This window comes from Rattus norvegicus, chromosome 1 (genome assembly GCF_036323735.1).
Source record: "Rattus norvegicus strain BN/NHsdMcwi chromosome 1, GRCr8, whole genome shotgun sequence".
In the NCBI taxonomy this organism is placed as follows: Eukaryota; Metazoa; Chordata; class Mammalia; order Rodentia; family Muridae; genus Rattus; species Rattus norvegicus.
Window position 1 is genome coordinate 50,122,184 of NC_086019.1, and position 13,692 is coordinate 50,135,875.

Sequence of the window (13,692 nt, forward strand, 5' to 3'; positions counted from 1 at the left end):
AGGGGCGGCCTTAGGCTCCTCTCCTTCTCAGCTCCAACTCTGCAGTTTTCTTCAACTGCAGCCAGAGCTGTGCAGATGCGTGTGGAGTAGCAGGATGAACAGAAGATCCAACCTGGTGGTCATCATCTCGAGGCTCGTACCGCCATTGGTGAGTGTCCGGGAGGCACCTCACAGGTGCGCAGAGAACCCGGCCACCTGCCCCCTTGCATTCATGATGGTTCATCTGTCACCATGTAGTGGCAGGTATTGGTGGTCTGGGAAGCCCTGGGCTTGGCAAAGCGCTGATTTAAAGTCCCCACTGCATCTGGTACCATCCACTCCCTCCGTGGGCCTCAGGATGCCTTCCCTCGTCCCCATTCCTTTAGAGGTTCCTTCAATGGTGCCCTGTCCACCATGCCTGTCCACAACCTGGGGACAACTGTCATCAAAGAAGTTCTGCAGAGGGCCAAGGTGGCTACTGAAGAGGTGTCCGAGGCGGACACGTTTTGACCGCAGGTAACTCTTCAATAGACCAGGAAAGGTCAGCTTCATTAGAAACAGAACATTTATTGGCTCTCCCACACCCTATCACCACCACCACCACCACCACCACACATTGCTTTGGAGTTCTCTCTGCTAGGATTCTTTCTGTCCCTCCTCCTTCCTGTAGCTGAAGTCAAAGCTTCCTTATGAACGTTTTCCCTGAGTGATTTTAGACCAGGGGTGTGACCGCCTTTGCATTGTTAGGAGCAGGGCCAGGCTGATGCACAGAAAAGTATGCATAATTCTCCACATACCCCTAAAATGTCACACAGTCAAGAAAAGTGTGAGGGCCTGACACTGTGCTAGAGCTGCAAGTGAGGCTGCAGCAGAACCCTTGTCCACTTGTCATGAGATAGGCTGTCCCTCACTCCTGGGGGACTCTCTGGAGGAAGAATGCTTCATCTTACCTCTGATTTCTCCTGGGTTTGTAGAGCAGTGACTACTGTGGTCAGTTCCTGTTGATAATCGATTTGGGACCTGGGTGTGTAGCTCAAGGGTGAAGTGTGTGGTTAGCGTGCATGTGGTCATGAGTTCACTCTCTTGCCCTGCCCTGTGCTCTCTCAGCTCACATTTGAATCAACTGTAGAGAATATTGTTAACATTCAATACCAACTTCTGCTCTTCTTCTGTCCCAGACCATTTGTATGCATGTCAGTTGGATATCCTGTATGGTTTAGATGGGTGCTTTGCCTGCACATATGTCTTGCATATACCACTTGCCTGCCTGGTGCTGGCAAAAGCTGGAAGAGGACATTGGGTTTCCTGGAACTGGAGTTACAGATGGTTGTTGTTGTGAGCTGCTGTGTGGGTGCTGGGAATCAAACCCCAAGAGCAGCCAGCGCTCCTAACCACTGAGCCATGTGTTCAAGCCTCTGAATGTTCTATATTTGGAAAGGTTCTTATTTTAGATTTTATAACCCCCGACGTATTTTTATTTCAGTATATATTAAATCTTAAGTATATGTTGATTGGATATAATTTAAATATATAGATGATGCAAATAATTGGCTGGAACCCAGTTCTGCACAGAAATTTCATTTAGTGAATTTCATCTTACATATGTAGGCTGAAGTTGATACAAAATTTGTATGATTTTGTACATGAAATAAGTCGTGTGTGTCTCATGTGAAGGGGCTAGGCAGTCTTTAACATTCACCTAACCTTGTTATACATCTGCACTTTGAATAATATCTGACACAGGAGGTCCACAGTGGTATCATTTCAGCGTCCAGAAAGTTCAATATCTCCCGAGTGGAGGTCCATGGCTGTAACCCCAGCACTCTGCAGTCTAAGATGTGAGCTTTATGAGATTGAGGCCAGCCTGAGCTAGCCAGCCTCTTTGTTATAGAAGAAAAGAAGGGACAGAGGAGGGAGAGAGAGGCTGGCGGTGACACTGTAGAGAGCTTTCTCAGCACACACAAAGCTTGAGTTTAATCCCCACCCCTGTAAGAAAAAGAAGTTTTGTGTTTTGGGTCATTGCTGATTGTGAGAAGGTGAGTTCTTAGTTAACCTGTATTTTCTCGTGTTGTTTTCAGTCTTGGAGTTTGCTTTTGATATTTTTCTTGTTAGAATATTTAAATTACATTTACTAATCTATTTAAGATTTATTTACTTTTATATATGTGAGTACACTGTTGCTGTCTTCAGACTCACCAGAAGAGGGCATCAGATCCCACTACAGATGGTTGTGAGCCACCATGTGGCTACTGGGAATTGAAGTCAGGATCTCTGGATGAGCAGACAGGGCTCTTAACCACCGAGCCATCTCTCCAGCCCTATTTATTTATTTTGAGGGATGCTACAAAGCGTGTATGGGAGTTGAAGGACAAGTTGTGGGAGTTGGTTCTCCCCTCCCACCATCCCACTTCCCACTCCACCCCTCGCCCCCCAACAACACACAGTGCGTGTCCCGGAACTGAACTCAGGTCATCTGCTCAGTGGCAGTGCCGTCCTCCTTCCTCACCCAGGGAATTGTCTCTCCAGCATAGGATTTTGTTGTTGTTGTTGTTGACGTAGAATCGAAGGTTAATGAGTAACTTGGATGATAGCCTTTTAAGCTCTCAGTGCTCTGCCTCTGCTGCCCAAGTGCTGGGATTGTGGACATTCACCATCAAACCTGGTGTCACTCTGTTACTTTTTCCCCATCTCACTGGCTTCTGTGGAACTGCTCACGTAGTCATGACAGGACGTGAGAGTGTTCACTGAAGACCCGTTAAGCGTGTCCTTTACAGTCTTATAAAGCATCTTGCCAGGCACTTTCCTCTCATTGCGTCCCTTAACCTCAGGCTATGTGGATCTTACCATCTCCAGCTAATAAAGGAACAAGGAAACTGAGCGGTCACTAACCGCAGTCCGTGTGTGAGTTCCTGTCCTGACTCCCTTGGTGATGTACAGCCAAGTGGAAGTGTAAGCCAAATAAGCCCTTTCCCCCCCAACTTGGTTGTTTTTGGTCATGGTGTCTCACCACAGCAATAGAAACCCGAGCAAAGACAGAGATGGATTAAAAAATAACGACTACAGTCAGATACATAAAGCCCATAAGCATTTTCTTCCCTAAATCCTTCAGGCACATTATCACTGCATCAGAGAGCTTGTTGACTGGAACAGAAGTTGGTATCAGGAACAGGTTTGTTGCTGTGCAAACGCTGACCATGTCTTCTAAGAGAAATGTGAGAGACTTTGGGACCGTAGGCTGGGAAACACCTTGCTATTTACAGCACGTCCAGGGCCATTTTAGTGGAAGCTTGGAAAACAGTGATACTATAGGAACCGTGGACTGTGGGTGCCTGATTTCTGGGATTTCAGAGAGGGGTGAAGGAGTTTACCATGAATTGGGCCTGGGCTTTCCCTGTGATATTCTGACTGAGATTCTGTTTGCTGTTTAGGATGGGGCTGAAGAGTCAGCTTCATTAACTGCTCCACTGAGAGATGAAACTTTCTGCGGTTCATTAGGACAATAAGAAAGGCTCCCTAGAGACGGCACAAAGCTGAGGCCAGGCCGCATCTTGTGCTGCAAACCAAACTTGGCAATCTATGAGGGTCATCTGGTTCTAGTTTTGAAGGGAATCAAGGAGAGCACGCGAGGCTTGGCACCTGGTCGCAGGGTCAGGGTCTTCGCAGAACGGCTTGAGAGGCTGAAGGGGAAGCCTCAGATGGTATGGAGGCTCCAGGATATTGGAGATGCCGGGACTGTAGGATGACCATCGATGGGAACTGCAGATTCGCAAATGTCTGAAAGAAGCAGAAAATTGTGTGCAGTGAGTGGCAGGGCTGTGGACCGCTCAAGGATTTTGTGTCCCAGAAGGCTGTCTGGCCCTAAACTATCCACTTTAATTTGTACTGTTGGATTTTGAGTTTTGCTTAAGTGTGAATTCATTTTATTATTATTTTTTTAATGTCCAAGTTCTTCCCTTTTGGGATAAGAATACTTTAAAGCATATATATTTTTTTGACACAGAATCTCTTTACATGGCCCTTGTAGTCTTGGAATTCAAAGAAATCCTTCTTTCTCTTTCTGCTGGGATTAAAGGCTTGTGCCACCCTACCCAGCAAGAATATTTAAGTATAAAATTTGCTTTTTATTTTTATCTTGTAGACATCCACTGTTAAGTGGCTTTGGACTGTTAAAGAGACTTCCAACACACTACAACTTTTATTGACTTTGAACTTTTAAAGTGGCACGGTATTTTATATTATGATATTAACATGAGACTTTAGAGACAAGGAGTAAGAAGTTTTGGTTTAAAAATGATGCTTCTGTGTCCGTCAGCAAGCAGTGGTTTGGTTTGGAGGGGCCTTTGATTTTCAGATATTTTTGTTTCTTTGTAAAGATGGGATCTTAGTGTAAAGCCTTGGCTGTCCTGGAACTCACCATGCAGACCTAGAATTGACGGAGATCCAACTGTCGCTGCCCATTTTTATTTATTTCTTTAGTGTGTGTGTGTGTGTGTGTGTGTGTGTGTGTGTGTGTGTGTGTATGTGTTCGTGTGTATGTGTGTGTGCGTGTGTGTGTGTGTGCCTGCGTGTTTGTGTGTGTATGTTTGTGTATGTGCACACATGCAAGTGTGAGTGCACGTATATGTATGCACATATGTGTAAGGATGCCTGTGAAGGCCAAAAGAGGGTTTTAAGTCCCCTGGACGTGGAGTTACAGGCAGTTTCTCAGGCTCCAGAGGTCTGCCCTTCCCAGCCTTCAGCAGTGTGGTCATAGGTGCTCCACCATGCTCTGTGCTGTTCTTTTTGTTGCTGCTGTTGTTGTTTTAGTTGGGTTTGGGCTGAGCTCAGAACATTTGCACTTTACCTACTGAGCCATCTCGTCAGCCCCATGTCAGCTGTTTTACATCATATTTTCTATGCATAGGTGTTGTGTTTGCATAGATGTTGCGATCCCCTGTGTGTCAGGGGAGGTGTCGGGTCCCCTGGGTCTGGAGTTGTGGTCTGTATTAGGAGCCTCCATGTGAGTGTGAGGGAACCAAACCTGGGTCCCTAGAAGAGCAGCTAGTGCTGCCTGCCATCTCTGCAGCTTCCAGATCCTTCTAAGTCAGATCCAGTGTGCTGTATTAACTGCACATAACAGTGGAACAGTTAGACTTAAAGGACTTTTAGCATGCATTCTTTTGGTTTTGAGGCTGAGGCTTGCTCTATAGCCCAGGCTAGCCTTAATGTAGAAAACTTCCCTGCCTGAGCTTCTAAAGTGCTGCTATTATAGGTAGGGGTGTGTGTGTGTGTGTGTGTGTGTGTGTGTGTGTGTGTGTGTGTGTGTGTGCGTGGATGTTGTGTGTGCATGCACGCGTGTTGTGTGCGTCCCCACATCTGCCTAGAGAACGTCAGCCACCTTTTGAATGGAATCAGTTCACTGAGGGAACTGTGTGTTGCAGGGCCCATGAAGGAGCCCTCCATACTGACAGTGGTCCTGCTGAGGAAACACTGTGCAGGCTGCCTTAGAGCCATAGGCCATCATGGAACAACCAGCCTCACAGTGGCAGTTTCCTACAAGAGGTGTGTCTTTGAGGAGTATATTATGTATATATTTTCTTCATTTAAATTAACATTGTGTGCATGCACACACACGCACACACTTGTACCCATGGAGGCCAAAAGAGGGTGTGTGATACCATAAAACTGAGTTACAGGTGAGCATGGGATCTGAGGTTTGGTCCTGATGATAGAGCATCAAGTGTTGTTAACAGTAAACCATCTCTCCAGCAACTCAGGTAGAATTTTCTTAGTAATGAATGGTTTGGCCTCCCTTAACCGTTCCTGTAGGTTGCAAAGGCAGGCTGGTCCCTGGAGGATGTTGACGTGTTTGAAATCAATGAAGCCTTTGCAGCAGTGTCTGCAGCAATAGCTACAGAACTTGGATTAAACCCCGAGAAGGTAACCAACGTGAAGCTGTGTTTGCCCATGAGCTTGCACACTCCGTGTTTAGAGCTGTGAAGTATAAGAAATGAGGTCATTCCCCATGACCGCTCACCTTGGCTAGAGATGAACAAGCACAAGTTAATTTTCAGTTGGGTTTTTGTTGCTTTTCACAGCAAGGAACTGAGTGTGTTAGGTCACATCCGAATCAGTGGAACAGTCTAGAAACAGGGAGGCAGCAGGTGTCACACAGGCATTGCTTCTTCCTAAGGTTTACAGTGAAAGTTGGGTTTGAAAGGATAGTTTGCTAGCATCACACTGGGGGGTAGGGTGGGGTAAGACAAAACAGGTATGAGCCTGTGTTCAGAGGACTGACTTAAGACTTAAAGCTCTTCATCTCTACAGGTGAACATCGATGGAGGAGCCATTGCCTTGGGACATCCTCTGGGAGCATCTGGCTGTAGGATTCTAGTGACCTTGTTACACACCCTGGAGAGAGTGCGTGGGACTTGTGGTGTTGCAGTCCTGTGCACTGGGGGTGGGATGGGGATGGCAATGTGTGTTCAGAGAGGGTGAGCCACCACCCTTACAGTTCTCATTAAAACACTAAACAGAACGTGAGTCCAGAGGACCAAAGTGAGGACAGGCACCCAGGTGGACAGCTTGCTGTACTTTAGTGTGAGACACCCAAGGCTAAGACGTTGAGACACTGCACTTGACACTGTTAAAACAGGGAAATCCAGTCAGTCATCAAGGGCTCCAGAGTGAACGACAGTTTCATAATTTCCATGTTTATTGTCTTTGCTTTCTGGGTATAATGTTCTCTGATCATTGATTTGTTTGATTGTTTGTTTGTTTGTTTGTTTTTTAGTCAGGGTCTCATCATATAGCCTGGAAATCATTTTGTAGATGAGGTTGGCTTTGAATTCCCAGAGATCCACCTTTCTGTGCCTCCTGGGTACTCAAATTAAACGCATGCGCCATTATGCAGGGCCCTAAAATGATCCATTCAAGGAATGGGGATGTGGCTTCTGGTTTGAACTTCAGGCTCTTCGCTCAAACACCCCTGCTTGCTTGTTGTATTGTGGTTTCCCGTTGATCAAACCAAGACCAATCCTGTAATGGAAATTGGATTCAGTGGCCTCTTCTAAGCTGAGGTGGTGGGGTAGGCATTCTAGCTACTCTAGTCAGAAGATTGGCCGTCCCAACCAGTGTGCCTCTGGGTTGTTGGAAAGTGAGCTGCAAGCGCCTTCCATGCATTTGTTTCTGTGCTTGACCAGAGCGATGGTACTTGCTTCAAACGTCTACCTTGGCTTCCCCAAAATGATGAACTGTGACTGGAATTGAAAGCTAAATAAACTCTCTCCTCCCTTGCATTGCTTCTCATCACTGAGTTTGATCATGAAAACAGAAACAAAGCCAGAGTGTAAGATGTGGTAAGGACAGTCAGCTTCAACAGAAAAGCCTTAGTGTGCAGCATGTTACTGAGAGGTCCCTTTGGGATCATTTCTGATAAGCCGTATGTTACTCAGATGAACCTGCAAGGGGGTATCACATGTACTGTGGAAATCATAAGCAAAGTATAATAGAGAGAGATTGCAGAAGTCGGTTATTGAAGCCATGTGTCACATCTGCATGACTGGTTGGGGACAGGCTAAATACACGACAGCAATCCCCTAAGTGTATCACGGAGTAGAAAGTTCCTTCCCAAGTAATGTCTGAGCAGCTGGAGTCAGAGCGGGGCATCCCTAACAGGACAAGGAATAGAAGCAAGTGGATATCAATTTCCAGGCCAACCTGACCTACATAGTGACTTATATGTAGGTCAGCTAAGGCTTACATTATGAAGTCATGTCTGAAAGGGAGAGAGAGAGAGAGAGAGGGAGAGAGAGAGAGAGAGAGAGAGAGAGAGAGAGAGAGACAGACAGACAGACAGAGAGAGAGAGAGAGAGAGAGAGAGAGAGAGACAGACAGACAGACAGAGAGAGAGAGAGAGAGAGAGAGAGAGAGAGAGAGAAAGGAAGAGAAAAAATTGAATTGTTGGGACCTAAGTTAGTTCTCAGCCTCCACATGGTGACTCAAAACCATCCTAACTCCATTCCAAGGATCCCGTGCCTTTTTCTGACCTACCTGGGGAGCTAGGAACACACATGGTGCACATACATGCGTGCAGGTGATGCGCCCACCTCGACCAGCAAGGAAGACGCAACACTGTTGGATTCTTCTCAACAGCTTTTATTGCAGGAACACCTCATTCTTGATACGGGGGACCACGAGGAACAAAGGCACTCGCCTTATATACAAGACAGACTGTGGCTGTAAACTTGTCCTCTGGGGATTGGTAGAGTATGAAATACTTTATTAGCATGAATATCACGCTGGCCTTGTAGATGCCAGAGAAATGCCAACACATGCGCATTGCAGGTGTTTATCACCAACAACCACCGGATGTCGGCGCCATCTTTAGCCGCTCCCTACATGCAGGCAAACAAAAACCAGAAACATCGATATACATGAAATACATTTGGTAAGATTGTTCTCTTTGGGAAAAATAATATATATTCATGTATATATACACATATATATGTACGTGTGTGTGTGTGTGTGTGTGTGTGCCTAAGCTCTTGGGTAAAAGGCCCAGCGTCATCAAAAACAATGACTTTGTTAAATTCATAGGCAAATGGATAGAACTGGAAAATATCATCCTGAGTGAGGTAACCCAATCAAAGAAAAACACACATGATATGTACTGTCTGATAAGTGGCTATTAGCCCAAATGCTTGAATTGCCCTAGATGCACAGAACACATGAAACTCAAGAGGGATGACCAAAATGGGAATGCTTCACTCCTTCTTTAAAAGGGGTAGAAGAATACCCTTGTCAGGGAATAGGAAGGCAAAGTTTAAAACAGAGGCAGAAGGAACACCCATTGAGAGTCTGCCCCACATGTGGCCCATACATATACAGCCACCCATTTAATAAGATGTATGAAGCAAAGAAGTGCAGGCCGACAGGAACCGGATATAGATCTCTCCTGAGAGACACAGCCAGAATATAGCAAATACATAGGTGAATGCCAGCAGCAAAGCACTGAACTGAGAACGGGACCCCTGTTGAAGGAATCAGAGAAAGGACTGAAAGAGTTTAAAGGGTTCACGACCCCATATGAACAACAATGCCAAGCAATCAGAGCTTCCAGGGACTAAGCCACTACCAAAAGACTACACATGGACTGACCCTGGGCTCCAACCTCATAGGTAGCAATGAATATCCTAGTAAGAGCACCAGTGGAAGGGGAAGCCCTTGATCCTGCTAAGACTGAACCCCCAGTGAACGTCATTGTTGGGGGGAGGGGAACACCAATATAGAATGGGAGGGGGAAGGGTTAGGAGGATGTTGGCCCGGAAACCAGGAAAGGGGATAACAATCGAAATGTAAATAAGAAATACTCAAGTCAATAAAGATAAAAAAAAAAAAAAAAAAAAAAAAAAAAGCTCAGCCTCACCACAGCCTGTAGGGTTTTTTCGGTAATTGTGTGCCCTCTGCAGAAATAACTTTTTGCATGCCCACATCCTGTGGATTATGTGAACCGTTTGTGGGAGGACCCATTTCTAGCAAGGTAGAGGTGATTAGAAGTCCAGAAAAGGTGTGACTTTGGCCGCAGGTGTTTTACACAGCAGCGATCCGTAGCCCTCAGTGTCCTTTCATGGACACGGTCTTCAGATCACCTTCCATCCACGTTCCCCAGGGTTGTCCCCTGACAGTGCCCCGGCACCCTTGGAGGAATCTCAAAGTCCCTGAGAACTGACAGACACTGTATCCTGCTCCTTCTGGCTTGTGACATGTTCAGGAATTCTAGCCAGGGAAATCCAGTCCCGGCTAACTCTGAGGTACACTTTTAGTCATCCTCTCTGCTTCGAAAATACACCAAAACAGACGACAAGGGGGTCGAAAGAAAGATTCCAGGTGTGTTGCAAGGAAGCATTCAAAGTCCACAGCCTGTGTCTTCTCCCAATACCTCAGCCTTCGGAGCGCTGATCTTGCCCTTTGTAATCTACACATCCGGAACATCCAGGGCCCTACCCTACCCCGGACCTCTAAACTATCTATGACACATCCTAAGACCCCCTCCTAGACTGTGGACACCCTGTTCACTGCCTTGCTCTCTGCAGGAAGAGTGGGATTCCTGGGAGCTACTAAGCAGGGAGCTGGGAGGAGCAGGGAGGTGTGGGGAGGGGCTAGGGGGAGGGCCGTGGCAGGCAGGGCCCAGCATGGGCTGTGTAGTGGCAGGGAGTGGCAGGGAGAGCGAGGCAGGGGCGGGCAGAGGCGGGGAGTGGTGGGGATTGGTGGGCAGGGGCGGACAGGGGCGGGAAGGGGTGGTCAGGGGGCAGGCAGGGGCGGGCAGGGGGCGGGGAGGGGCGGGCACGGCCAGCAGGGGCGGGCAGGGGCCCGCAGGGGCGGGCAGGGGCTGCCTTAGGCTCCTCTCCTGCTCAGCTCAGACTCTGCAAAGTTTCCTTCAAGTGCAGCCAGAGCTGTGCAGATGCCTGTGGAGTAGCAGGATGAACAGAAGATCCGACCTGGTGATCATCGTCTCGGAGTCTGGTACCGCCATAGGTCAGTGTCCCGGAGGCACCCTACACGTACACAGAGAACCAGGCCAACAGTCCGCTGCCCGTGTGGTGGCAGGTATTGGTGGTCTGAACTCCGGCTCTGGGAAGCTGTGGGCTTGGCACAGCGCTGATTTAAAGTCCACATTGCATCTGGTCAAATCCTCCCCCTCCGTGGTCCTCAGGGGACTCTTGGTTCAGGTGCCTTCCCACTTCCCCATTCCATTAGAGGTTCCTTCAGTGGTGGCCTGTCCACCGTGCCTGTCCACGACCTGGGGACAACTGTCATCAAAGAAGTCCTGTAGAGGGCCAAGGTGGCTCTGGAAGAGGTGTTCGAGGTCATATTTGGACACGTTTTGACCGCAGGTGACTCTTCAATAGCCCAGGACAGGTCTGGTTCATTAGAAACAGAACATTTATTGGCTCTCCCACACCCTATCACCACCACCACCACCACCACCACACATTGCTTTGGAGTTCCCTGTGCTAGGATTCTTTCTGTCCCTCCTCCTTCCTGTAGCTGAAGTCAAAGCTTCCTTATGAACGTTTTCCTGAGTGATTTTAGACCAGTGGTGTGACCGCCTTTGCATTGTTAGGAGCAGGGCCAGCCTGATGCACGGGAAAGTATGTATAATTCTCCACATACCCCTAAAATGTCACACAGTCGAGAAAAGTGTGAGGGCCTGACACTGTGCTAGAGCTGCAAGTGAGGCTGCAGCAGAGCCCTTGACCACCATGCTCTGTGCTGTTCTTTTTGTTGCTGCTGCTGTTGTTTTAGTTGGTTTTGGGCTGACCTCAGAACATTTGCACTTTACCTACTGAGCCATCTCTTCAGCCCCATGTCAGCTGTTTTACATCATATTTTCTATGCATAGGTGTTGTGATTGCATAGATGTTGCGATCCCCTGTGTGTCAGGGGAGGTGTCGGATCCCCTGGGTCTGGAGTTGTGGTCTGTATTAGGAGCCTCTATGTGAGTGTGAGGGAACCAAACCTGGGTCCCTAGAAGAGCAGCTAGTGCTGCCTGCCATCTCTGCAGCTTCCAGATCCTTCTAAGTCAGATCCAGTGTGCTGTATTAACTGCACATAACAGTGGAACAGTTAGACCTAAGGGACTTTTAGCATGCATTCTTTTGGTTTTGAGGCTGAGGCTTGCTCTATAGCCCAGGCTAGCCTTAATGTAGACAGCTGCCCTACCTGAGCTTCTAAAGTGTTGCTATTATACATGGGTGTGTGTGTGTGTGTGTGTGTGTGTGTGTGTGTGTTTGTGTGTGCGCGTGCATGCCTGTTGTGTGCGTCCCCACATCTGCCTAGAGAACGTCAGCCACCTTTTGAATGGAATCAGTTCGCTGAGGGAACTGTGTGTTGAAGGGAGCATGAAGGAGCCCTCCATACTGACAGTGGTCCTCATGAGGAAACACTGTGCAGGCTGCCTTAGAGCCACAGGCCACCATGGAACACCCAGACTCACAGTGGCAGTTTCCTACAAGAGGTGTGTCTTTGAGGAGTATATTATGTATATATTTTCTTCATTTAAATTAATATTGTGTGCATGCACACACTCGCACACACTTGTACCCATGGAGGCCACAAGAGGGTGTGTGATACCATAGAACTGAGTTACAGGTGAGCATGGGATCTGAGGTTTGGTCCTCATGATAGAGCATCAAGTGTTGTTAACAGTGAATCATCTCTCCAGCAACTCAAGCAGAATTTTCTTACTAATGAATGGTTTGGCCTCCCTTAACCGTTCCTGTAGGTTGCAAAGGCAGGCTGGTCCCTGGAGGATGTTGACGTGTTTGAAATCAATGAAGCCTTTGCAGCAGTGTCTGCAGCAATAGCTACAGAACTTGGATTAAGCCCCGAGAAGGTAACCAACGTGAAGCTGTGTTTGCCCATGAGCTTGCACGGTCCATGTTTAGAGCTGTGAAGTATAAGAAATGAGGTCATTCCCCATGACTGCTCACCTTGGCTAGAATTGAACAAGCACAAGTTAATTTTCAGTTGGGTTTTTGTTGCTTTTCACAGCAAGGAACTGAGTGTGTTAGGTCACATCAGAATCAGTGGAACATTCTAGAAACAGGGAGGCAGCAGGTGTCACACAGGCATTGCTTCTTCCTAAGGTTTACAGTGAAAGCTGGGTTTGAAAGGATAGTTTGCTAGCATAACATTGGGGGTAGGGTGGGGTGAGATAAAACAGGTATGAGCCTGTGTTCAGAGGACTGACTTAAGACTTAAAGCTCTTCTTCTCTACAGGTGAACATCGATGGAGGAGCCATTGCCTTGGGACATCCTCTGGGAGCATCTGGCTGTAGGATTCTAGTGACCTTGTTACACACCCTGGAGAGAGTGGGTGGGACTCGTGGTGTTGCAGCCCTGTGCACTGGGGGTGGGATGGGGATGGCAATGTGTGTTCAGAGAGGATGAGCCACCACCCTTACAGTTCTCATTAAAACACTAAACAGAATGTGAGACCAGATGACCAAAGTGACCCAGGTGGTCAGCTTGCTGTACTTTAGTGTGAGACACCCAAGGCTAAGACGTTGAGACATTGCACTTGACACTGTTATAAAAAGGGGAAATCCAGTCAATCATCAAGGGCTCCAGAGTGAACGACAGTTTCATAATTTCCATGTTTATTGTCTTTGCTTTCCGGGTATAATTTTCTCTGATCATTGATTTGTTTGTTTGTTTGTTTTTGAGTCAGGGTCTCATCATATAGCCTGAAAATCGTTTTGTAGATGATGTAGGTTTTGAAGTCCCAGAGATCCACCTTTCTGTGCCGCCTGAGTACTCGATTTAAACGCATGTGCCATTATGCAGGGTCCCCAAAATGATCCATTCAAGGAATGGGGATGTGGCTTCTGGTTTGAACTTGAGGCTCTTCGGTCAACACCCCTGCTTGCTTGTTGTCTTGTGGTTTCCCATTGATCAAACCAAGACCAATCCTGTAATGGAAATTGGATTCAGTGGCCTCTTCTAAGCTGAGGTGGTGGGGTAGGTATTCTAGCTATTCTAGTCAGAAGATTGCCCGTCCCAACCAGTGTGCCTCTGGGTGTTGGAAAGTGAACAGCAAGCGCCTTCAGTGCATTTATTTCTCCACTTGACCAGGCAGACGGTAATTGCTTCAAACGTCTACCTTGACTTCCCCAAAATGATGAACTGTGACTGGAATTGAAAGCCAAATAAACTCTTTCCTCCCTTGCA

At 47.4% G+C, this 13,692-nt stretch overlaps 2 long non-coding RNA genes across 2 annotated transcripts; both read left to right on the forward strand.

Moving 5' to 3' along the window:
- Positions 1-7,256, forward strand: LOC120099120 (acetyl-CoA acetyltransferase, cytosolic-like). Its single transcript, XR_010059085.1, has 4 exons — positions 1-148; positions 366-495; positions 5,788-5,898; positions 6,286-7,256. It is a non-coding gene; the product is annotated as an acetyl-CoA acetyltransferase, cytosolic-like (long non-coding RNA).
- A 3,034-nt stretch (positions 7,257-10,290) lies between these two features.
- LOC120099122 (uncharacterized) lies at positions 10,291-13,692 on the forward strand. The gene is made up of 3 exons (XR_005497987.2): positions 10,291-10,494; positions 12,245-12,355; positions 12,742-13,692. It is a non-coding gene; the product is annotated as an uncharacterized LOC120099122 (long non-coding RNA).